This window comes from Salmo trutta, chromosome 15 (genome assembly GCF_901001165.1).
Source record: "Salmo trutta chromosome 15, fSalTru1.1, whole genome shotgun sequence".
Classification (NCBI taxonomy): Eukaryota; Metazoa; Chordata; class Actinopteri; order Salmoniformes; family Salmonidae; genus Salmo; species Salmo trutta.
Genome location: NC_042971.1, coordinates 22,297,573 through 22,325,552, shown reverse-complemented (window position 1 = coordinate 22,325,552; position 27,980 = coordinate 22,297,573). Strand labels below are relative to the sequence as shown.

The 27,980-nt window shown below is 41.9% G+C and overlaps 1 pseudogene; it reads right to left on the bottom strand.

Annotated features, from left to right (window-relative positions):
• Positions 1-20,212, bottom strand: part of LOC115149637 (unconventional myosin-VIIa-like) — an 81,151-nt pseudogene extending 60,939 nt beyond the window's left edge.
• Positions 20,213-27,980: the final 7,768 nt, after the last annotated feature.

Genomic DNA, 27,980 nt, shown 5'->3' with positions numbered 1-27,980 from the left:
AGAAATAATTCTACTCTGAACCTGTTGCAGAATGACCATGGTTCAGCTTCCGGTTTATTCCAGGACATTAGAAGTCACCCTGTGAGGCTCCTGGAATAGAAAAATAAATCATTATAGACATGCATATCAGACCTACAGGACATATGCACACGTAGAAACTGGCCCAGCAGGGATTTGAACTACCACTGCTGGGGGGCATATGCAGTCCATACGCAGTTGTGTTGACCACTGGCACAGTCTAACTAATGGTAAAGATTCACCACAGGGTTCTCTCTATACTGTGGTTCTCACGGGACAGATGGCTTGAAGCTGAGTCTATTGTCCTGTGGTGATTAGTGGACCAGACCCCACACTGTCTAAGGTTAGAGGAATACCACTTTAATCAATTGGAATTAATGTGTATAAAACGATAAACCCATATGCTTGTTGTCAGACCCTCCATTACATTGCAAGATTAAAGACATGACTGTACATACATTAAAATGTCCCCAAAGCAGTTGTCATTGGATGTAATGTGTAGTATGGCTATCAAATCAAATCGTATTGGTCACATAACCATGTTTAGCAGATGTTGCGGGTGTAGTGAAATGCTTGTATTCCTAGCTCCAACAGTGCAGTAATATCTAACAATTCACAAAATACACACAAATCTAAAGTAAAAGAATGTAGTTAAGAAATATATAAATATTAGGACGAGCAATGTCGAGGTGGCATTGACTAAACTACAGTAGAATAGAATACAGTATATACATATGAAAATGAGTAAAGCAGTATGTAAACATTATTAAAGTGACTTGTGTTCCATTATTAAAATGACCAGTGATTCCATGTCTATGTATATACTGTAGAGCAGTAGCCTCTAAGGTGCAGGAATGAGTAACCGGGTGGTAGCCGGCTAGTGATGGCTATTTAACAGTCTGATGGCCTTATGATAGAAGCTGTTTTTCAGTCTCTCGGTCCCAGCTTTGATGCATCTGTGCTGACCTAGCCTTCTGGATGGTAGCAGGGTGAACAAGCCGTGGCTCGAGTGGTATGGCTGTCTGAAATTGCGTGGCACCATATTCCCGATATAGTGAATTACTTATAGCCATAGCCATTGAGGTAGTGCACTAAATAGGGAATAGGGTTCCATTTCAGGCTATGACTTCTGCAGTTTTCTTCTGGACTGATCATCCATTGCACAGGGGCTTTCTGATCTGTGCTCTGGTCCGATTCACTTCCATTCTTTTAAATGTGCACTCGTTTGCTCCTTATTAGGGATTTAAAAGCATTTCATACAACGGGTGGTTAGGAATTCCAACTGTTAGTCTATCCTGCCCATAATATACTAAACAACATACACATGGCCACATAAAAAGTGGCATTGTTTACATCATTACCTAGCAACACAATACTACTGCTACTACTTTTACAGATCTCATCTGCCCAGCCACGCAATTTATAAACTTGATCTCCACTGTAAAAAGCATCTAGACATTATCTCTGACATTGCAACATTGTGTCCCATTATAATGAACGTGTCGGAAGACAGGACGAGACAGATTCTTAACCAGTCGAAATCATGAATCAGCATAATTTTTACAAATATATATACAAAGAAATGTCAATAGAAAAACAGGTCAAATGAAATGCAGCTTGTTTGCTGTCTTTCCAGCTTCAGTCTGAAGTAATTGTGTTAGCTGTGTAGTTGGCTAGCTAGCAAGATGGGAAGAGCCTCCATAGCATCCATTTTTGTTTGTCATAGCAACCTGCAAAGCACTGGAATGATCAACCAGCGCTTGGTTAGTTTTGCTTTACATGGCAGTCAAGACGAATAGAAAAAACAACCATAGAACATCTAAAATTGCACTTGACAACCAGTGTTTGAAAGTAGAATCCCGATTAAAAAAAAAAATTATGGTTTAGGAAATAATCTTTCTTTTAAATGCTGGTAACCCGTTGTATAAAAGCAATAATACACTCAAGTCCATGTGTTATGACATTTTTATCATTGCTGTGGTGGTCTACACCACTTGGCTTCGCCTCGTGGCTATGACCCAGTCACAGCCAAGATAAAAATGTCATAACACATAGCCTGCATGTATTATTGTTTAAATGTGCAACACAGGAATTTTGATTTTTTTTTGCATTGTAATTTCAGAAAATATCCATAACATATATGCAGTAATAGTGGAATGACAGTGTTTCACAGTAGTATTTACCCACCAGTGTTGTGATTGACTGTGATATTCGCCTATTGATTTCTCCTGCCAGAGCAGCAGCTGTTTTCGAAATGGGAAAGCTGTTCTTACTTTGTGGCTATGTTATCTAGTGGAAATCACTTTGCCATTTCCTGGTTGCTAGAATTCTACACTGTTGCCTCCATGGGCTCGAGAGAGTTTCCACCATATATCTTACACCTGTGACCTTTAAATCCATGAGGGCGAGTGAACAAGTGCACATCATGGAGAAGGCAAGAGAATCGGAACGAAAACCAGTTTCCTGATCTCACACACACGCACAGCCAAACAAACACACACCATCATTGTAATCCACAAGTAAACTGTCTAATGAAATTAGGCTCTGGCTGAGAAAGCTTGATCAGGCAGCTATTATTTCAGATCTCCATGACTACAGTTAGTTGTCTGAATGAAAAGACTCCCTCTCTCTCTGATCCCAGTGTGCATAACTCTGACCTGTCACCTGACTTACACACACAAAAGACGTTGACTAACCTTTCAAAGACCCTAGTAGTAGTACGGACTTCCTCCAATTGTGGTTATTTGTAACGGTTGTCAAGAATAGAGGACCAATACGCAGCAGGAATGTGGATGCTCATCTTGTATTTATTTTAAAAATAAAGAGAACGCCAAAAATAAAGAGAACGCCAAAAACAAAGCACGCACAAACAAAACAGTCTTGTCATGCTCACACAGGCAAAACAAGAAACAATCTCCCATAACACTACACCAAACAATTACCCATATATAGGACTCTCAATCAGAGGCAACGAGAAAGCACCTGCCTCCAATTGAGAGTCCAACCTCCCATTAACCTACACATAGAAATACACCAACCCAGAAAGAACATAGAAGTACAAAACATAGAACATAAACCAAAACCCGGAAATAATAAATCAAACGCCCTACTAAATAAACCACCACCCCGAACCACATAAAACAAATACCCTCTGCCACGTCCTGACCAAACTACAATAACAAATAACCCTTATACTGCTCAGGACGTGACATTATTATGGTTCTAACAAAGAAGGAATGACGCACCCACTAAGAAATAATTAACAAACACGCCTATCTACATGCAGTGGATTGTCCAAAAAGGGATACATTTCAAACAATCACAATATAAAACCTGTCCTTCACTGTATAGTTAATGCAAATAGTTATAAATAAATAGGAGGCAGCTGAATGCAAGTGTTAAGTACAGTATACAATGTAGAGACACATTAGCCTGGTCCTAATGTGCGTTGGCATGACAAGTACAAACAGATCTGGGACCAGGCTAGAGACACATCGACACTCAAAAGGTTCGTGATTAAAGAGACAGAGTGAGATGACTGTATTGGGCTGTCAGACAGCACATTAGCTTTGGGCATGTAGTCATAAAGGTTCTCAGAGTAGGAGTGGCTATCTAGGATCTGTCCATATAATATTATTCATGATGATATAAAATGCTAAACAGATCTTAGATCATCACTTTTCCTCTGAGATGCTTTGTAGATACGGGCCTGATCCCAGATCATCACACCTACTCTGAGACGCTCCAACTTTGGACCCTGGGCATTCTGGTCATTTCAAGTGTCAGTTGCTGCTGTTAGGGAGACCAGGGTGGTGTCTATCTATTAAGCTCATAATGCAACCCCCCTTCAAAATACATTAAAACATTTACATTAAAGATACATGAAGTATGTGTGTCTAAAATTGCATTGAAGCAACTGTGCCATTAGGCACCATTCACATACAGTTAAAGTCGGAAATTTACATACACTTAGGTTGGAGTCATTAAAACTCGTTTTTCAACCACTGCACAAATTTCTTGTTAACAAACTATAGTTTTGGCAAGTCGGTTAGGACTTCTACTTTGTGCATGACACAAGTAATTTTTCCAACAATTGTTTACAGACAGATTATTTCACTTATAATTCACTGTATCACAATTCCAGTGGGTCAGAAGTTTACATACACTAAGTTGACTGTACCTTTAAACAGCTTGGAAAATTGCCGGAAATTATGTCATGGCTTTAGAAGCTTCTGATAGGCTAATTGACATAATTTGAGTCAATTGGAGGTGTACCTGTGGATGTATTTCAAGGCCTACCTTCAAACTCAGTGCCTCTTTGCTTGACATCATGGGAAAATCAAACGAAAACAGTCAAGACCTCAGAAATAAATGGTAGACCTCCACATGTCTGGTTCATCCTTGGGAGCAATTTCCAAATGCCTGAAGGTACCACGTTCATCTCTACAAACAATAGTACGCAAGTATAAACACCATGGGACCACGCAGCCGTCATACCGCTCAGGAAGGAGACACATTCTGTCTCCCAGAGATGAACGTACTTTGGTGCGAAAAGTGCAAATCAATCCCAGAACAGTAAAGGACCTTGTGAAGATGCTGGAGGAAACAGGTACAAAAGTATCTATATCCACAGTAAAACGAGTCCTATATCGACATAACCTGAAAGGCCGCTCAGCAAGGAAGAAGCCACTGCTCCAAAACCGCCATAAAAAAGCCAGACTACGGTTTGCAACTGCACATGGGAACAAAGATCGTACTTTTTGGAGAAATGTCCTCTGGTCTGATGAAACAAAAATATAACTGTTTGGCCATAATGAACATCGTTATGTTTGGAGGAAAAGGGGGAGGCTTGCAAGCCGAAGAACACCATCCCAACCGTGAAGCACGGGGGTGGCAGCATCATGTTGTGGGGGTGCTTTGCTGCAGGAGGGACTGGTGCACTTCACATAATAGATGGCACCACGAGGAAGGAAAATTAGGTGGATATATTGAAGCAACATCTCAGTCTGGAAGTTAAATCTTGGTCGCAAATGGGTCTTCCAAATGGACAATGACCCCAAGCATATGTCCAAAGTTGTGGCGAAATGGCTTAAGGACAACAAAGTCAAGGTATTGGAGTGGCAATCACATAGCCCTGACCTCAAACCTATAAAATATTTGTGGGCAGAACTGAAAAAGTGTGTGCGAGCAAGGAGGCCTACAAACCTGACTCAGTTATACCAGCTCTGTCAAGAGGAATGGGACAAAATTCACCCCAACTTATTGTGGGAAGCTTGTGGAAGGCTACCCGAAACGTTTGACAATTTAAAGGCAACGCTACCAAATACTAATTGAGTGTATGTAAACTTCTGACCTACTAGGAATGTGATGAAAGAAATAAAAGCTGAAATAAATCATTCTCTCTACTATTATTCTGACATTTCACATTCTTAAAATAAAGTGGTGATCCTAACTGACCTAAGACAGGGAATTTTTACTCTGATTAAATGTCAGGAATTTTGTATTTGGCTAAGGTGTATGTACATTTCAGACTTCAACTGTAGGTATAATTACCATGACCTGTACAGGTATGGGAAACGCTAAGGAAGTCTATACAGGTACTTATATACAAGAGTGTCTCATCTTGCTCTTGTGTAATACCAGTGCAAATAATCGTCCTCATACAGGGAACCATTTCATTGGACATCTTTACGCTTGATATTAGTGTCGCAGTTGCATCTGGGTTAAGTACAGTGTCATGCCTTAGCCATGTGGCTCAGCTGGTGACGTAGTTAGAGGTGCGAGGGCAGGAGAAAAAGAGGGGATGAAACGAGAAGGGGGTAAGAAGTCTAGAGGTTGGGGTAGGGTCAGGCCTTTACGGCATTAATCAGATTCCTGGGGCTAATCTCAGTGCTTATACAAACAATCATTTAATATTGACTGCTGAATCAAGGGCTGCCTTGGGATCAAAGCCTTTGTTTACATCTGTATTTATGGTAGCCATTTTGGCTCCATCTCCACCTACAGTGGGCACAGGGGGATTGGCCTGGGTCCATTTCAGTACCTAGCTCCTTTCCCTAGGCTCTACCCTTTTTCATTTCTACGGAATGTGAAAGACGAGATAGGTGAAAGCGATAATCTGAATGAATATGGGCCAAGATATTAATTTACAAATAGGAGAGGAAGTGCTTTTGACACCTCGCAGCTGTCTGTGCCTGACCCTGTTGTTGGGATGGGTGAAAGCTTCACATTTGGGCCCGTGCTGGAATGTGTTGCCAGATTAGCCCCTTGTGGTGCTGGATAAGAGGCTCTGTCTTGGCACGAGTGTGGTGTGAGGAGCAGTACTTCAATCCAGATGGAATATAAAGCTAGTGATACACAAAGGGCTAATATATACAGTACCAGTCCAGGGGTGAAAATCTGATATCAACTTTGGAGGGGACAATTACATGACATTTTCTCAAGAGCAATTCCTGAGGGGGACACCAAAAGTAGTGCTGTAACACATAGCCTACATTGTAATATGGTAAATGTATATTGAGGAACCAAAGAAATAAGGTGTTTGCCGTACTCCTAACTACCGGTACCCAAAACTACACAACTACTCACAACAGCAATACCATTGCCTTTAACAAATCTTAGTTCAGTCACCAGTTTAAGTTGAGAGTGGGGGTATCCATGGCATTTTCCAATTATGTTCCTATTTTACAAGTCAAAAAAATTGAGAACCTTTCATAATGTTGCCAAACAAAGACTCAACAAACTTACCTGAGACTCCGTGTCTGCCAGTCTGTCCCTGCATATCTGTCCCCAACTCTGCTGTCTGTGTGCCATCTGTTGCCTGCTCTGCCTAATGACATCATTGTGAAACATTTCCAGTGTGTAGGTTATTTACAGTAGGAGATGGGCTTCTATCATCTTATCTTTTATCATTCTATTTGGGCTTCGATCTAAAAGGTAGCTAGCAAATGTGAAACGGATTAAAATGACAAGAGTTGACAGCTGTAGGAGTTCACCATTTACACAACATATGCTGCAACCTTTTGTAATTTTAATAGTTTGTTTCATATTGGCTGGCTTCCAACAATAGCTGAATTTGCAAAGCAAGCGAGCACCAATTCCGTTTCAGTGGTGTTTGCTATAATCTTTGCTACCCGGGTTAAATAAAATAAATAAATAAAAGTTCCCTTGCGACAATTTAGCTTTTGCAACGAGACCATTAAATATATTTAAGACAATGGTAGAAGAGTGTAGTTCTGTTCAGTTTGGACTTCAGTTTATTGCTAACCTTATCACAGGGACTTTGAAGCACTAACTTACATCATCTGCATGCTGATCTTGGAATAAATTGACGATAGCAAAGATTCCATCTTTGACGACGCCACATAAATGGAATAGGTACTAGCTAGCTTAATAGTTAATATTTGCGCGCTAGCTCTGCATATTCAGCTAGTGTGTGTGCGCGATTGACTGGATTAACCTCACGTCAGTTACGTTCATTGAGTGCCTTTCAGACAGTAGACACGACCCCTCTGTTACCTTGCCAGTGGATCAAACCATTGTGAGGCAAAGGGTGGGGGGTTGCAATCTTTTGAAACTTAAAAACGCGCTAATAAGTGTCTATAATCAGCACAATTGCTTTCATTGCGTATTATTAATATTATTTAAATTACATAGTTATGTTTCAGTGATGTATTGGGGGGGACAAATCATATTTTTCCCAGGATGGGGGGGTCATGTATCCCCCCGTCCCCCCCGGGATTTCCCCCCTGTACCAGTCAATAGTTTAGACACATCTACTCATTACAGGGGTTTTCTTTATTTTAAATTTTTCCTCCATTGTAGAATAATAGTGAAGACATCAAAACTATGAAATAGCACGTATCTAATCATGGAGTAACCAAAAAAGTGTTAAACAAATCAAAATACACTGCTCAAAAAAATAAAGGGAACACTTAAACAACACATCCTAGATCTGAATGAAAGAAATAATCTTATTAAATACTTTTTTCTTCACATAGTTGAATGTGCTGACAACAAAATCACACAAAAATAATCAATGGAAATCCAATTTATCAACCCATGGAGGTCTGGATTTGGAGTCACACTCAAAATTAAAGTGGAAAACCACACTACAGGCTGATCCAACTTTGATGTAATGTCCTTAAAACAAGTCAAAATGAGGCTCAGTAGTGTGTGTGGCCTCCACGTGCCTGTATGACCTTCCTACAACGCCTGGGCATGCTCCTGATGAGGTGGCGGATGGTCTCCTGAGGGATCTCCTCCCAGACCTGGACTAAAGCATCAGCCAACTCCTGGACAGTCTGTGGTGCAACGTGGCGTTGGTGGATGGAGCGAGACATGATGTCCCAGATGTGCTCAATTGGATTCAGGTCTGGGGAACGGGCGGGCCAGTCCATAGCATCAATGCCTTCCTCTTGCAGGAACTGCTGACACACTCCAGCCACATGAGGTCTAGCATTGTCTTGCATTAGGAGGAACCCAGGGCCAACCGCACCAGCATATGGTCTCACAAGGGGTCTGAGGATCTCATCTCGGTACCTAATGGCAGTCAGGCTACCTCTGGCGAGCACATGGAGGGCTGTGCGGCCCCCCAAAGAAATGCCACCCCACACCATGACTGACCCACCGCCAAACCGGTCATGCTGGAGGATGTTGCAGGCAGCAGAACGTTCTCCACGGCGTCTCCAGACTCTGTCACGTCTGTCACGTGCTCAGTGTGAACCTGCTTTCATCTGTGAAGAGCACAGGGCGCCAGTGGCGAATTTGCCAATCTTGGTGTTCTCTGGCAAATGCCAAACTTCCTGCACGGTGTTGGGCTGTAAGCACAACCCCCACCTGTGGACGTCAGGCCCTCATACCACCCTCATGGAGTCTGTTTCTGACCGTTTGAGCAGACACATGCACATCTGTGGCCTGCTGGAGGTCATTTTGCAGGGCTCTGGCAGTGCTCCTCCTGCTCCTCCTTGCACAAAGGCGGAGGTAGCGGTCCTGCTGCTGGGTTGTTGCCCTCCTATGGCCTCCTCCACGTCTCCTGATGTACTGGCCTGTCTCCTGGCAGCGCATCCATGCTCTGGACACGACGCTGACAGACACAGCAAACCTTCTTGCCACAGCTCGCATTGATGTGCCATCCTGGATGAGCTGCACTACCTGAGCCACTTGTGTGGGTTGTAGACTCCGTCTCATGCTACCACTAGAGTGAAAGCACCGCCAGCATTCAAAAGTGACCAAAACATCAGCCAGGAAGCATAGGAATTGAGAAGTGGTCTGTGGTCACCACCTGCAGAACCACTCCTTTATTAGGGGTGTCTTGCTAATTGCCTATAATTTCCACCTGTTGTCTATTCCATTTGCACAACAGCATGTGAAATTTATTGTCAATCAGGGTTGCTTCCTAAGTGGACAGTTTGATTTCACAGAAGTGTGATTGATTTGGAGTTACATTGTGTTGTTTAAGTGTTCCCTTCATTTTTTGAGCAGTGTATATATATATATATATATATATATATATATATATATATATATATATATATATACAGTACCAGTCAAAGGTTTGGACATATATATATATAAATAAATATATATAAATAAACACTACCGTTCAAAAGTGTGGGGTCACTTAGAAATGTCCTTGTTTTTGAAATTAAAGAAAAAAAATTGTCCATTAAAATAACTTAAAATTGATCAGAAATACAGTGTAGACATTGTTAATGATGTAAATGACTACTGTAGCTGGAAACAACAGATTTTTTATGGAATATCTAGATAGGCGTACAGAGGCCCATTATCAGCTCCTGTGTTCCAATGGCACATTGTGTTACCATATCTCAGACTGGCCAATAAAACGAAAAGATTAAGATGGGCAAAGGAACACAGGCACTGGACAGAGGAACTCTGCCTAGAAGGGCAGCATCCCAGAGTCGCCTCTTCACTGTTGACGTTGAGACTGGTGTTTTGTGGGTACTATTTAATGAAGCTGCCAGTTGAGGACTTGTCTGTTTCTCAAACTAGGCATCTAATGTACTTGTCTTCTTGTTCAGTTGTGCACCGGGGCCTCCCACTCCTCTTTCTATTCTGGTTAGTGCCAGTTTGCGCTGTTCTGTGAAGGGAGTAGTACACAGAGTTGTATGAGATCTTCAGTTTCTTGGCAATTTCTCACATGGAATAGCCTTAATTTCTCAGAACAAGAATAGACTGACGAGTTTCAGAAGAAAGTTCTTTGTTTCTGGCCATTTTGAGCCTGTAATCGAACCCACAAACGCTGATGCTCCAGATACTCAACTAGTCTAAACAAGGCCAGTTGTATTGCTTCTTTAAATCAGCACAACAGTTTTCTGCTGTGCTAACATAATTGCAAAAGGGTTTTCTAATGATCAATTTGAATTTTAAAATGATAAACTTGGATTAGCTAACACAACGTGCCATTGGAACACGGGAGTGATGGTTGCTGATAATGGGCCTATGTAGATACTCCATTAAAAAAAAAATCTGCCGTTTCCAGTTACAATAGTTATTTACAACATTAACAATGCCTACAATGTATTTCTGATCAATTTGATGTTATTTTATAGACCAAAAATATGCTTTTCTTTCAAAAACAAGGAAATGTATAAGTGATATATATATATATATATATATTGTCCATTTGAGTATCACCAGCTTTATAGTCTGGATCGAAGTACTGCTCCTCATACCACACTCATGCCAAGAAGAGCCTCTTATCCAGCACCACAACCCAATCTGGAAACCCATTCCAGCACTGGGCCCAAATGTGAAGCTTTCACCCATCCCAACAACAGGGTCAGGCACAGACAGCTGCTGGGTGTCAAAAAAACTCTTCCTTTCCTATTTGCAATGTAATATCTGGGCCCAGATTCATGAAGTGTCACAGTGTAGGAGTGCTGATCTAGGATCAGTGCTGGTATCCTCAAAGCATCTCAGAGTAGGAATGCTGATCTAGGATCTGTCCATATAATCTTATTCATTATTATCAAAATGGCAAAATATATCCTAGATCAGCACTCCTACTCCGAGATGCTTTTTGAATAAAACCACAATTGTAGCAGCATTTACTTACAAACATCTTTTTGCACAAATCTACGGTATTCACAAATTGTTTTGGTTGTGCCAATTATGTGAGAAAAAAAATCTTAGTCAATGCAGTGGCCTAACCTCTACCCTTGCCGATATGAAAGTATTCAATAGCCATCAGCAATAGGAACTCAATCTATTCTTCTTGAAGGATGGATGTTTTTTCTGTCATATTTATTAACCCAGTGGCCACCAACCCTGGTTCTGGAGAACTATGGGTGTGGATATGAAGGCTTTTGTTCTAACCTAGTACTAAAACAAATTTTGGACACACCCAGTGATGCTAGTTGGGCAGAATGTCCTTCCCATGTCAGAGTACAGAAAACCTAAACAAACTGGGATGCCGTTGAAAAAGCTGAATGATTATGACTAAGTGGAACAAATGTGGCTTTGTTGATTTAGCCCACATTGTTCAGTGAAACTGCTGAATCTTATGGACCTAAGACCAAGCTAGCTGTTTCAAATTGTTTAAAATAGCTGTTTTAAAGTCACCGTTATGCACTGGATCTGTCCTGAATCTATCGAGGAAGGAAGGATCACAAAATGTTAAAACTAGACTCTGATTTTGTTTTGATTTATACTGTAATATTGTGACTGTCTCTGACATAGTCAAAGAGGCCTGGGTCCAACCTCAGTAACCCTCTAGTCCATGAGTAGGAGGAATGCCCTGGTGTAGTTGACTGATTTACCTTGCCATCTTAGTTCTTTATCCAGGGGCCAGTTATAGTGAGTAAATGCAATCCAGAAATGGTTTAACAACAAAAACCAATACCATTGTAATCAATGTTCCCCCTAAGCTGCACGCGTGCGCAGGCATGCAGTAGCCCCTAGACTGTGGCACAGCTCCCCTGGGACTGAAGAACTATTAACCCACAGAGACCATCTCTGCAGCACTCCACCAATCAGGCCTTTATGGTAGAGTTGCCAGACGGAAGCCACATGACGACCCGCTTGAAGTTTGCCAAAAGGCACTTAAAGGACTCTCAGACAATGAGAAACAAGATTCTCTGGTCTGATGAAACCAAGATTGAACTTTTTGGTCTAAATGCCAAGCGTCATGTCTGGAGGAAACCTGGTATCATCCCTACGGTGAAGCATGGTGATGGCAGCATCAGGCTGTGGGGATGTATTTCAGAGGCAGGGACTAGGAGACTAGTCAGGATTGAGAGAAAGATGAACGGAGCAAAGTACAGAGAGATCCTTGATGAAAACCTGCTCCAGGGCGCTCAGGACCTCAGACTGTGGTAACGGTTCACCTTCCAACAGGACAACAATCCTAAGCACACAGCCAAGACAATGCAGAAGGGGCTTCGGTACAAATCTCTGAATGTCCTTGAGTGGCCCAGCCAGAGACTTGAACCGGATCAAACATCTCTGGAGAGACCTGAAAATAGCTGTGCAGCGACGCTCCCCATCCAACCTGACAGAGCTTGAGAGGATCTGCAGAGAAGAATGGGAGAAACTCCCCAAATACAGGTGTGCCAAGCTTGTAGCATCATACCAAAGAAGACTTAAGGCTGTTGTCGCTGTCAAAGGTGCTTCAACAAAGTACTGTGTAAAGGGTCTAAATACTTATATAAATGTGATATTTCCGTTTTTTTTATATATATATACACATTTGCAAAAATAAAAATAAAAAAGTTTTTGCTTTGTCATTATGGGGTATTGTGTGTAAATTGATGAGGGGGGAAACTATTTAATCAATTTTGGAATAAGGTGTTACAAAAATGTGGAAAAAGTTAAGAGGTCTGAATACTTTCTGAATGCACTGTATGGATCTGTGCCATTTACTTTGAACTGGACTGTGCTTACAGCATAAGCGGTAGTGAGCAGATGTGCTTGTTTTGAGATCAAAGCTAGACCTGCATGTAGCCACGCGTGCACATTTTGTTCATATCCTTCCTAGTTAGTGAGCTATTAGCCCGATTATAGATAATTTGTAGTCGGCAATACGGGAGGGATTGCTTCCAACAAGAGCACAAACCGTTTCTTAACATCTTTGAAAAGTGAGTCAGATAAGATTTTTTTTGTCTTAAAGGGGCAGTGTTGTATTTTGAGACTGGCTGGAATAGACTAAGTAGCCAATAGGCAGAGGGTAGTATAATTTGTCTGATTCTCTGTAATAATGGTATGTGAATAATAATGCATTTTATTTTTGTAAAGTGGTTTCTTGCATCAAACACAACATTTTCAGTCACCTCCTTGACTGAGGGACAAGTGGATAAGAAGGTTAATGTCAAACCCTGCATGTTTTTTTTAAGTCTCATGCAGGCATACATTGAACACCACACATTGGCTGCTACTGTAGGCTGTTGCACAGAATTTTCACAATGTTTAACTATTCAACAGCCAGTGAAATAGCAGGGCGCCAAATTCAAAACAACAAAAATCTCATAATTCAAATTTCTCAAACATACAACTATTTTACACCATTTTAAAGATAGACTTCTCGTTAATCCAACCACATTATCCGATTTCAAAAAGGCTTTACGGCGAAAACATAGCATTAGATTATGTTAGGACAGCACCTAGACAAGAAAAACCACACAGCCATTTTCCAAGCAAGGAGAGGCGTCACAAAAACAGAAATACAGCTAAAATTAATCCCTAACCTTTGATGATCTTCATCAGATGGCACTCATAGGACTTCATGCTACACATTACATGTATGTTTTGCTCGATAAAGTTCATATTTATATCCAAAAAACCCATTTTACATTGGCGTGAAATGTTCAGAAATGTTTTGCCTCCCAAAACTTCTGGTGAATGAGCACATCAATTTACAGAAATAATCATCATAAACGTTGATAAAATATTAAACTGTTATTCAAAGATTTAAACAAAACTCAGAAATAATATTATAAATATTCACTTACCTTTGATGATCTTCATCAGAATGCACTCCCAGGAATCCCAGGTCCACAATAAAGGTTAATTTGTTTCGATAAAGTCCATATATACTGCTCAAAAAAATAAAGGGAACACTTAAACAACACAATGTAACTCCAAGTCAATCACACTTCTGTGAAATCAAACTGTCCACTTAGGAAGCAACACTGATTGACTGTTGTGCAAATGGAATAGACAACAGTTGGAAATTATAGGCAATAAGCAAGACACCTCCAATAAAGGAGTGGTTCTGCAGGTGGAGACCACAGACCACTTCTCAGTTCCTATGCTTCCTGGCTGATGTTTTAGTCACTTTTGAATGCTGGCGGTGCTTTCACTCTAGTGGTAACATGAGACGGAGTCTACAACCCACACAAGTGGCTCAGGTAGTGCAGCTCATCCAGGATGGCACATCAATGCGAGCTGTGGCAAGAAGGTTTGCTGTGTCTGTCAGCGTAGTGTCCAGAGCATGGAGGCGCTACCAGGAGACAGGCCAGTACATCAGGAGACGTGGAGGAGGCCGTAGGAGGTCAACAACCCAGCAGCAGGACCGCTACCTCCGCCTTTGTGCAAGGAGGACTGCCAGAGCCCTGCAAAATGACCTCCAGCAGGCCACAAATGTGCATGTGTCTGCTCAAACGGTCAGAAACAGACTCTATAAGGGTGGTATGAAGGCCCGACGTCCACAGGTGGGGGTTGTGCTTACAGCCCAACACCGTGCAGGACGTTTGGCATTTGCCAGAGAACACCAAGATTGGCAAATTCGCCACTGGCGCCCTGTGCTCTTCACAGATGAAAGCAGGTTCACACTGAGCACGTGACAGACGTGACAGAGTCTGGAGACACCGTGGAGAACGTTCTGCTGCCTGCAACATCCTCCAGCATGACCGGTTTGGCGGTGGGTCAGACATGGTGTGGGGTGGCATTTCTTTGGGGGGCCATGTGCTCGCCAGAGGTAGCCTGACTGCCATTAGGTACCGAGATGAGATCCTCAGACCCCTTGTGAGACCATATGCTGGTGCGGTTGGCCCTGGGTTCCTCCTAATGCAAGACAATGCTAGACCTCATGTGGCTCGAGTGTGTCAGCAGTTCCTGCAAGAGGAAGGCATTGATGCTATGGACTGGCCCGCCCGTTCCCCAGACCTGAATCCAATTGAGCACATCTGGGACATCATGTCTCGCTCCATCCACCAACGCCACTTTGCACCACAGACTGTCCAGGAGTTGGCAGATGCTTTAGTCCAGGTCTGGGAGGAGATCCCTCAGGAGACCATCCGCCACCTCATCAGGAGCATGCCCAGGCGTTGTAGGGAGGTCATACAGGAACGTGGAGGCCACACACACTACTGAGCCTCATTTTGACTTGTTTTAAGGACATTACATCAAAGTTGGATCAGCCTGTAGTGTGGTTTTCCACTTTAATTTTGAGTGTGACTCCAAATCCAGACCTCCATGGGTTGATAAATTGGATTTCCATTGATTATTTTTGTGTGATTTTGTTGTCAGCACATTCAACTATGTAAAGAAAAAAGTATTTAATAAAATTATTTCTTTCATAGGATGTGTTGTTTAAGTGTTCCCTTTATTTTTTTGAGCAGTGTATATGTCCAAATACCTCCTTTTTGTTTGCGCGTTCGGTAGAGTACTCCAAATGCATTGTGCTTGCGAAGTTAAGTTCAGATGAAAAGTCAAAAAAGTTATATTACAGTTCGTAGAAACATGTACAACGATGTATAGAATCAATCTTTAGGATGGTTTTATCATAAATCTTCCATAATATTCCAACTGGACGATTCCTTTGTCTTCAAAAAAGAAAAGAACACAACTAACTCTCACGGGAGTGCGCGCCACTGAGCTCATGTCATTTTCTCAGTCATCTCCAGGACCTCTTATTCTCTCCCCATTCACAGTAGAAGCATGAAACAATGTTCTAAAGACTGTTGACATCTAGTGGAAGCCTTAGGAAGTGCAAAATGACCCCACAGACACTGTATACTGGATAGGGTATCACTTGAAAAACTACAAACCTCAGATTTCCACACTTCCTGGTTGGATTTTTCTCAGGTTTTTGCCTGCCATATGAGTTCTGTTAAAATGCATATCCTACATTCTGGGCCCGAGTAGCAGGCAGTTTAATTTGGGCATGTCATTCATCTGAATTTCCGAATACTGCCCCCTGTCACTAAAAAGTTAAGTTTGCGCTCAGCATTCCTGAAATTATAGTGAACATCTACTGGAGGGTTTCGATACCATTCTTCCACGAGAAATTCCATCATTTGGTGTTTTGTTGATGGTGATGGAAAACGCAGTCTCGGGGGCCACTCCAGAATCTTCCATAAGCATCCAATTGGGTTGAGATCTGGTGACTGAGGCTGCCATGTCATATGGTTTACATCGTTTTCATGCTCATCAAACCATTCAGTGACCACTAGTGCCATGTGGATGGGGGCATTGTCATCCTATGGGGGCACAAAAATAATGGCCAAAATAATGGTCTGCCCAGCATTGTTGTACAGTGCAAGTATTCACACCTCTTGACTTTTTCAAAAATGTTGTTGTGTTACAGCCTGAAATTAAAATTGATTAAATTGAGATTGTGCGTCACTGGCCTACACACAATACCTCATAATGTCAAAGTAGAAATATGTTTTTAGAAATGTTTGCTAATTAAATAAAAATGTAAAGCTGAAATATCTTGAGTCAATAAGTATTCAACCCCTTTGTTATGGCAAGCCTAAATAAGTTCAGGAGTATTTATTTTTTTAACAAGTCACATAATAAGTTGCATGGACTCTGTGTGCAATAATAGTGTTCAAAATGATTTTTGAATGACTACCTCATCTCTGTACCCCACACATACAATTATCTGTAAGGTCCCTCAGTCTAGCAGTGAATTTCAAACACGGATTCAACCACAAAGACCAGGGAGGCTTTCCAATGCCTCGCAAAGAAGGGCACCTATTGGTAGAAAAAAGCACACAGTGACTATCCCTTTAGTATTGTAAAGTTACAAATTACACTTTGGATTGTATATCAATACACCCAGTTACTACATAGATACAGGCGTCCTTCCTTACTCAGTTGCCGGAGAGGAAGGCAACTGCTCAGGCATTTCACCATGATGCCAATGGTTCATTTAAAACAGTTACAGAGCTTAATGGCTGTGATAGGAGAAAAACAAAGATGGATCAACAACATTACTCCACAATACTAACCTAAATGAAAGAGTGAAAAGAAGGAAGCCTGTACAGAATACAAATATTACAAAACATGCATCCTGTTTGCAATAAGGCACTAAAGTAAAACATAAAAAAATGTGGCAAAGAAATGTACTTTATGTCCTAAATACAAAGTGTTATGTTTGGGACAAATACAACACATCACTGAGGACCATTCTTCATATTTTCATGCATAGTGTTGGCTGCATCATGTTATGGGTATGCTTGTCATCGGCAAGGACTGGGAAGCTTTTTAGGATAAAAAGAAACGGAATAAGGCTTAGCACAGGCAAAACCCTTAAGGAAAACCTGGTTCAGTCTGCTTTCCACCAGACCCTGGGAGACAAATTAATCTTTCAGCTGGACATAAACACTGGAGTTGCTTACTAAGATGACATTTTATGTCCCTGAGTGGCCTAGTTACAATTTTTACTTAAATCTGCTTGAAAATCTATGGAAAGACTTGAAAATGGCTGTCTAGCAATGATCAACAACCAACTTGACAGCACTTGAATAATTTTAAAACAAATAATGTGCAAATATTGTACAATCCAGGTGTGCAAAGCTCTTAGAGACTTACCCAGAAAGACGCACAGCTGTAATCGCTGCCAAAGGATATTCTAACATGTATTGACTCAGGGGTGTGTAAATTAGATATTTCTGTATTTCATTTTTAATACATTTGCCAACATTTCTAGAAACTTGTTTTCACTTTGTCGTTGTGGGGTATTATGTGAAGATGGGTGAGAGAGAAAATCGAGTTAATCCATTTTGAATTCAGGCTGTAACACAACAAAATGTGGAATAATTAAAGTGGTATGAATACTTTCTGAACACATTGTACAGTGGGTTCTGAAACTGGATGGTGGACTATTCTTGACACACACGGTAAACTGTCAAGCGTGAAAAACCCAGCAGCGTTGCAGTTCTTCACACACTCAAACCGGTGCGCCTTGCACCTACTACCATACCCCATTCAATAGCACTTAAATATTTTGTCTTGCCCATTCAACCTCTGAATAGTACACATACACAATCCAATTGTCTCAAGGCTTAAGAATCCTTATTTAAACACTACGGGATCGGTGTCCCCCCCCCTCCCCCCCGCGGAACGGTTGAGCTAACGCAGGCTAATGTCCAATTTACAGTAGCTTTTACAGTGAAAGAATACCATGCTATTGTTTGAGGAGAGTGCCCATGTAACAGTGTAGGTTCCGTCCCTCTCTTCGCCCCAACCCGAGCTCGAACCAGGGACCCTTGCACACATCAACAACTGACACCCCACAAAGCAACGTTACCCATCGCGCCACAAAAGCCACGGCCCTTGCAACACAAGGGGAAACCCTACTTCAAGTCTCAGAGCGAGTGACGTCACCAATTGAAACGCTATTAGCGCGCACCACCGCTAACTAACTAGCCATTTCACATCGGTTACACCCAATTAGGAACTTGAAAATGTATTAATAAACCAAATTAGGCACATTTCGGCAGTCTTGATACAACATTTTGAACAGATATGCAGTGGTTCATTGGGTCAGTCTAAAACTTTGCCCATACACTGCTGCCATCTAGTGGCCAAAATCTAAATTGCGCTTGGGCTGGAATAATACATTATGGCCTTTCTCTTGCATTTCAAAGATGTTGCAAAAAAAATGTTCTCTGATCAATGGCTGATGTCCATTGATGTCTGATGTCCAAAATTGTTCAATTTTTGCCTAAAATGACATACCCAAATCTAACTGCCTGAAGTTCAGGACCTGAAGCAAGGACATGCATATTCTTGATACTTGATTTGAAAGTAAACACTGAAGTTTGTGGAAATGTGAAATTAATGTAGAAGCATATAACACATTAGATCTGGTAAAAGATATTACAAATAAAAAAGGGGTTCAAATTGTAGAACCAAGTTCCTACATTTGAATATAAAAATAGATTTTATCAAACAAAACTATGCTACATTTTATCTCTGGGACCCTCAGGATGAGAAATCAGAGCAAGATTACTGAATGTAAGTACATTATTGACATTCAGAGGTGAATGTATCAAACCAGTTGCCATGATAAGTGTTTTGTTGTTGTGCACTCTCCTCAAACAATAGCATGGTATGTTTTCACTGTAATAGCTACTGTAAATTGGACACTGCAGTTAGATAAAAAATAATTTAAGCTTTCTGCCCATATAAAGACATGTCTATGTCCCGGAAAGTTGGCTGTTGTTTAAAAAACAACACGCACAAGGAAATCTAGAACTTAGATACCTTAAGTGCCAACTTCAAACGCCTTTTCTCATTCTCACTCACAATCCTACCAGATTATACTTCACTAGGGTCATTTAATCATATTTTACCAACTTGATTTAATTGAAAAAAAAAGTACAAATCCACTTGAACACACGTTCTGGCAACATACACACACACCCTACACACTCCCAACCACCACACACACACATGCACAGAAAGAGTCACGTTCTGTTTCTCTAAGTCAGAGTATAAATGGTCCCCTTTGAGGCCTGGTACGGAGGGAGCATGCAGTGGGCTTGAGCTGGCTGTGAGCGGCGAGCAAGCCGTAAGAGGCTTTGGGTAACTAATACCCGAGGAAAGGCGCCAACACCGTGCCCTGGGACAGCTAAGCCCTCTGCCCTGACTGCTTTACATCATTTACTTATTTACTTCCTTACTTACCACTCAAGACACTCCAGTTCCTCTGTCTCCTCGCTTCGTCCCTCTTTCCTTGTCCCTCTCTTCCACTCTGGTAAGTCCAGGTAACTGGTAACAGCCAGGTAGCAGATGAATCAATGGGAAGAAGCAGGGTGACCAAAAGAAAAGCTCTCTTGAAATCTTTCCACTTGCTGCAGTCTCGGTCTCTGTTTGTCCTCTCTCACGCTGTCACATGCTCTCCCCCTTTCCTTCTTCTCTCTCTGAGGTACCTGTTGCTGTCTAGTAGAATAGGGACTACAGCCCCTCTCTCGCTCATTCAGTCGGACCGCTGATCTCCATTAGCAGGGAGGCGGGCTTAGTGCGCCACACAGGCACAGTGACCAGTCAGTCAGAAGGGAGGAGGGGGAAGGAGGGGGGTGGGGGGTGGAGAGGAAGAGGCTGGGGACTGAGATGTTATGGGGTGGCAGATGGTGCCAGACTGGTCAGGGTTGGTCACTTGGCTGCTTAGACACAGGCAGCAGGGCTAGATGCAAGATACATATCTACTCTCCTCCGCACAGTCCCTTCCTCCAACCTGCACCTATTGTCCCACAAAACACATTGCAATGTAATATATAGTGCCTTCAGAAAGTATTCATACCGTTTGACTTATTACACATTTTGATGTGTTACAGACTGAATTAAAAATGAATTTAAGTAGATGTTCTTTTTCACCAATCTACACACAATTGTTTTGTAAATTAAATACAGAAATATCTCATTTACAAACAGTACCAGTCAAAAGTTTGGACACCTACCTATTCAACGTTATTTTCTTTATTTTTACTATTTCCTACATGGTCATCTGATGCAGCACTCCATCACTCTCCTTGGTCAAATAGCCCTTACACAGCTTGGAGGTGTGTTTTGGGTCATTGTCCTGTTGAAAAAGAAATTATAGTCCCACTTAACTCAAACCAGATGGGATGGTGTATCGCTGCAGAATGCTGTGGTAGCCATGCTGGTTAAGTGTGCCTCTAAATAAATCACTGACAGTGTCACCAGCAATGAACCCTCTCAACATCACACCACCTCCTCCATGCTTCACGGTGGGAACCATGCATGCGGACATCATCCGTTCACCTACTCTACATCTCACAAAGACACTGCGGTTGAAACCAAAAATCTCAAATTTGGACTCAACAGACCAAAGGACAGATTTCCACTGGTCTAATGTCCATTGCTTGTGTTCCTTGGCCCAAGCAAGTCTCTTCTTCGTATTGGTGTCCTTTAGTAGTGGTTTCTAAGCAGAAGTTCTACCATGAAGGCCTGATTCACGCAGTCTCCTCCAAACAGTTGATGTTGAGATGTGTCTGTTACTTGAACTCTGTGAAGCATTTATTTGGGCTGCAATCTGAGGCTGCTAACTCTAATGAACTTATCCTCTGCAGCAGAATTAGAGTCTGGGTCTTCCTTTCCTGTGGCGGTCCTCATGAGAGCCATTTTCATCATAGCGCTTGATGGTTTTTGCAACTGCACTTGAAGAAACTGTCAAAGTTCTTGAAATTTTCTGGACTGACTGATCTTTATGTCTTAAAGTAATGATGGACTGTAATTTCTCTTTGCTTATTTGAGCTATTCATGCCATAATATGGACTTGGTCAATTACCAAATAGGGCTATCTTCTGTATACCACCCCTACTGTACCTATTCACAATACAACTGATTGGTTCAAACGCATTAAGAAGGAAAGAAATTCCACAAATTAACTTTTAACAAGGCACACCTGTTAATTGAAATGCATTCCAGGTGACTACCTCATAAAGCTGGTTGAGAGAATGCCAAGAGTGTGCAAAGCTTTCATCAAGGCAAAGGGTGGCTACTTTGAAGAATCTCAAATATAAAGTATATTTTGATTTGTTTAACACTTTTTTGGTTACTCCATGATTATATATGTGTTATTTCATAGTTTTGATGTCTGATGACGACTCTCCCACTATGTTTGCCGTAATCTTTCTCTTTGCTCTTGTTTTCCTTAACAGGATGTCGGTGGGCGGAGCTGCGAGGGTTGTCAGCGACATGGGACACACCTTGGCCCGGGTGTATCCCAGGATAAATACACCTCTTCCCCATTCATTGAGGAGACTCTCTCCATGCAGACACACTGATAGATTTTGGTTGTGGCATTTTTGTGGCCTTTTGTTTGTTTGCTTTGGCACCTTTAAATACCCCTCATTATCACGTTTATGCACGCAAACACTTACTTACACTACTGATTACTGACTACACACCATTGTTAATTGTATTTAGTTTACTTCAGTTAATAAATATATTTTGTTATTCCTTATCTCCACGTTGTCTCCCTTTTTGTTACAGACTTCGAGCCGGTTCGTGACAGTCTTCACTATTATTCTACAATGCAGAAAATAGTAAAGATTAAGAAAAACCCTGGAATGAGTAGGTGTGTCTAAAGTTTTGACTGGTATTGTAAGTATTCACACCCCTTTGCTATGACACTCCAAATTGAACTCCGGTGCATCCTGTTTCCATTGATCATCCTTGAGATGTTTCAACTTGATAGGAGTCCACCTGTGGTAAATTAAATGTATTGGACATGATTTGGAAAGCCACACACCTGTCTATATAAAGTCCCACAGTTGACAGTGCATGTCAAAGCAAAAACCAAGCTATGAGATAAAAGGAATTGTCCGTAGAAGGCCTCTGAGATAGGATTGAGTCGAGGCACAGATCTGGGGAAGGGTACAAAAGAAAATCTGCAGCATTGAAGGTCCCCAAAAGTGGCCTCCATCATTCTTAAATGGAAGAAGTTTGGAACCACCAAGACTCTTCCTAGAGCTGGCCGCCCGGCCAAGAAGGGCCTTGGTCAGGGAGGTGACCAAGAATCTGATGGTTACTCTGACAGACCTCCAGAGTTCCTCTGTGGAGATGGGAGAACCTTCCAGTAGGACAACCCTCTCTGCAGCACTCCACCAATCAGGCCGTTATGGTAGAGTGGCCAGACGGAAGCCACTCAGTAAAAGGCACATGACAGCCTGCTTGGAGTTCGCCAAAAGGCACCTAAAGGACTCTCCGACCATGAGAAACAAGATTCTCTGGTCTGATGAAACCAAGATTGAACTTTGGCCTGAATGCCAAGTGTCACATCTGGAGAAACCAGGCACCGCTCATCACCTGGCCTATACCAACCCTACGGTGAAGCATGGTGATGGCAACATCATGCTGTGGGGATGTTTTTCAAGTGCAGGGACTGGGAGACTGGCATGATTGAGGGAAAGATGAACGAGCAAAGTACAGAGAGATCCTTGATGAAAACCTGCTCCAGAGCGCTCAGGACCACAGACTGGGGTGAAGATTCACCTTCCAACAGGACAACGACCCCAAGCACAAAGGAGTGGCTTCGGGACACGTATCTGACTGTCCTTGAGTGACCCTGCCATAGCCCGGACTTGAACCCGATCGAACATCTCTGGAGAGACCTGAAAATAGCTATACAGCGACGCTCCCCATTCAACCCATCCAACAGAGCTGGAGAGGATCTACAGAGAGGAATGGGAGAAACTCCCCAAATACACGTGTGCCATGCATGTAGCATCATACCCAAGAATACTCAAGGCTGTTATCGCCTTCAAAGATGCTTCAAAATACTGATTAAAGGATCTGAATACTTATGTAAATGTTATATTTAAACATTCTAAAAACCAGTTTTTGCTTCATCATTATGGGGTATTGTGTGTAGATTGATGTCGGAAGAAAAAAAGCAATGTAATCAATTTTAGAATAAGGCTGTAACACAGATCCGGGTTTGTCCCATTGGGCGGCACATCATTGGCCCAGCGTTGGCCGGGTTAGGCCGGGGGGACTTTACTTGGCTCATCACACTCTAGCGACTCCTTGTGGCAGGCTGGGCACCTGCAGGCTGACTTCGGTCTTCAGTTAAACGGTGTTTCCTCCGACACATTGGTGCAGCTGGCTTCCGGGTTAAGCGGGCAGGTGTTAAGGAGCGCGGTTTGGCGGGTCATGTTTCAGAGGAGGCATGAATCGACCTTCGCCTCTCCCGACCCTGTTGGGGAGTTGCAGCGATGAGACAAGGTCGTAATTGGATATGACAAGAAAAAGACTCTTCCTAGAGCTGGCCGTCTGACCAAACTGAGCAACTAGGCAAGAAGGACCTTAGTCAGGGAGGTGACCAAGAACCAAATGACGAATCTGACAAAACTACTGAGTGCCTTAGCTGAGATGGGAGAACCTGCCAGAAGGACCACAGTCTCTACAGCACGTCACCATTCTGGGCATTGTGGGAGAGTGGCCAGATGAAAGCCACTCCTGAGAAAAAGGCACATGACAGCACGTCTGGAGTTTGCAAAAAGGTGCATGAAAGACTGAGCGTAAGGCAATGGTCTGATGAGACCAAAATGTTACTCTTTGGCCTAAATGCAAAGCGCCATGTCTGGAGAAAACCAGGCACAGCTCATCACCAGTCTAGCAATATCCTTAATGTAAAGCATGGTAGTGGCATCATCATGCTATGGGGATGCTTTTCAGCAACAGGGACTGGGAGAATGGTAAGGTTAGCAAGAGCAATGAATCAATGAGCAATGAGTCAAATACAGACAAATCCTTGATGAGAACCTGCTTTAGAGTTTAAATGACCTTAGACTGGGGGAGGGGGGGGGGAGATTTACGTTCCAACAGGACAATGACCTCAAGCAGACAGCAAAAGCAATGCTGGAATGCCTTCAGAACAAGAATGTGAAAGTTATTGAGTGGCCCAGCCAAAGCCCAGACTTGAATTCCATTTTAAATCTGTGGAAGACCTGAAGATCGCTGTTCACTGCCGCTCACCATCTAACTTAACAGATCTTGAGAAAATCTGCAAAGAAAGAATGGGAGAAAATTCCCAAATCCATATGTGCAAAGCCGATACAGTAATACCCAAGACCACTCAAAGCTGTAATCGCGGCCAAAAGGTGCTTCTACAAATGATTGACTCAGGGGTGTGAATACTTACGTAAATTAGATACTTCTCTAATTAATTTTAATTAATTTTTCAATTTTTTTGATCACTTTGTCATTATGGGGTATTTTGTGAAGATGGCTTAGAAAAAAAAATATTTAATCCATTTTGAATTCAGGCTGTAAAAACAAAATGTGGAATAATTCAAGGGGTATGAATACTTTTTGAAGACAAGTTACAGTGGGGTCTGAAATGATTGACACCCTTGATAAAAATGTGCAAGGGTGTCAATAATTTTGGACTTCACTATGTATAAGGAGGAGAAGGAGGGTTAACACAGTTGTGCAATTCCTGGCTTATGAATAGGGTGGATTTGGGGACTGTGTATGTGCCAGTTGATAATGCCATTTGAAGACTGAGGGTCTTGTGTTTTTAAACGACTTAACTACTAACCGTATAACGAGACAGACGTGACTACACCAAGGTTAGATTCAATTTACTTCCTGAATTGAATGGACTTGACCCCAACCCAGGACCACACACTGGCAGCCATTTCTGACAGATCAAATTGAAAATAAATCAGGTTTAATGTTTTATTTGAAAGTCATGCCACAAGTTGACATAAAATACAAAATGAAAATAAATGATTTCCAGATCATAACTATAAAATAACCACAGTGTAACCGATAATCAAATCAAACAAACATGCACGGTAACAAAAAAAGACAACGTAAGAACACACAGATAAGCATACAGTACATAAGATACAGCCTTCTGATATCTAGCTATCAGTAAACATATCAGTGTTAAGCGTAGAGAACACAAGGTTAATTGGATATATAAAATTAACAAGAGTATAAAATATTGATAAAAGATAGGCTACTCGTTATAAAGACCTTAGTATCTTCTATAAGTGTCACCATGCAGTATATTCCAGTCTCGAGTTAATAAACATCCGCAGAAAAGTACAAGAGAATCACAAGCTCATTCGTCGAACGTATCAGACGCCATTTTGGAAACATGGTCACCACAGGTGTCTAATGACTTGGCAAATTTGAGTGAGCAATGTCATACAATCTACATAATGCTATCGTAAAGATGACGTAACACCTAGCATAAACATGAATGAAGTTTCATGACCAATGTCCTTTAAAGTTCACATGCAGCGGTATGCAGGCTAACAAACTCAAGGTAGCTCCGAGGTTAAACGAGCTAACATACGTAAATCATTGCACCATGATGATGTCTGTGTTCAACTCAAACATAGAAAGTACTATTTGGCCATTACACAGGCTTTAACAAAAACACATATTCCAAATAAATCGTAAACACAATACAAAGACTCTCCGCAATCACTTATTTTCGGTATTCCTCACATTTTTCATGTTGTCCATCTCTAACATTTTTTTTTTTGCTTTCAAATTTAACTGGATAAGTATCTGACAAGTATTCTTGCGGACCATTGCTTTAAAATGTCTCTCAACTATTATACGCTCTTGCGTCTGAAATGTCAGGAATATACTGTAATGACCCTGGACTTGATAAGCACAGTACAATCCCTCCCAACTGGGATAGCCCTATTGTAATTGTGGATAGGGTGTTAATCTTTAGGCTAGGCAACTGGTGTTCCCAGCTCACTACAGACCACTACAGACTCCACGTTTATCACACTGACGTCAGAAGTGGGATAGTGATCGTGGCTTTCGAAAGTGTGTCCTGTAAGACGCAGGACTTGACATGTTTTCTGAAACGGAGGGGGTAATGATGAAAGTAAGGGTGTAATGATCCTATCCTTGAAAGGTGCCTAACAATCTCTTCCAGTGGGAGTTCTGCAGTAGTGGACAAACACTTTGGTTGCTGCCACTTTTCATATACAGTACATACTGTTCGGGATGCTCAATTCAAAGGTTCAGAATCTGTAAAATACATGCAAGTATGCAACATAAGCCTTCAATATATGAAAGTAGTAACACTGTTCACAACACTTTGAATAAAAATATCATATCTTTGAAAATCAAACTGCGAGCTGATTTGAAGTAATTTGCTTCATGCATTGGTGTTATTGGTTTGATATAAAACTGGCCAAAGTTCTGAACATTCTTATGCGTTTTGTGTCCTTAAAACATTTGGCATGGACCATCAGAAAATATACACAGAGACAGAAAAATCAGATCACCGAATTGACACTCCGCTCACCAAGGGTAAACCAATCGCACCTTGAGTAAGTGATGCTTCTGGCAAATGACAAGAATGTGCAATGTTAACACAATGAGATCTCAACCAGCATATGTTTTTGACAAAGACACAAAAAAAGCATATTGGAATGAGAAAGGCTTGACAATTCCCACAATGTTTAACTAGTTATTGGATGTCCACCAGAGTGGCAAACAAAGCTAATTTACTGTAGAACCTTAACCAACAAAACACAGTAGTCTGCAGTACAATGGTCTTTTCCTCCCATCCATTTTGGCACCGTTGTGGCACATATTTTCATTGAGTTATAAAGACGAGCGATGGTCTACCACATGTGATACAACCCCTTGGTCCTGGTGACTATTATTGGTTCAGATATGGTCAGAACAGAAGCTGCAAAACGCCCAAAAGCTCCTATACCACTAGCAATAGCTAACGATAAGGACTTGGGCAAACTACCTAACTGAAGACATTGTTTGTCTGTGGGGGTCACAACAAGATTGTGAAACTGAGTCGTATAAATAACTAAAATGGCTGCTGCTGCTAACCTGCCAGCCTGCCCACCACGGGAGCCCCTGGTCAGAGTAGAGCCGAGCACCAGTCTGGCTGAATGGACACACATTGCTACATCCTGGCAACAGAAAACCAACCTTTCCCCTTATTGACAAGAGGACCTCTTCTTCCCCTGGCATGAAAGATGAATTTGCTTGGTTTGATGTATTTTAACCCTGCGACACCTGCATGCGCTCTATGGCACTCTATTTCCTTTACCTTAACCATGACCCTACTCTCCATAGTGTTATATTCTCTGTAACACTTTACTTAGAGGACAAACAGAATGTTGGCTTCTGGGGGGTGATCTTGAGGCTCGACTTCGTCTCGGGCCTAACAACACCCGTGCCAATATATGCCCCAAACACCGGCTTCTCAGGCATTATCACTTAATTATCATCTCAAA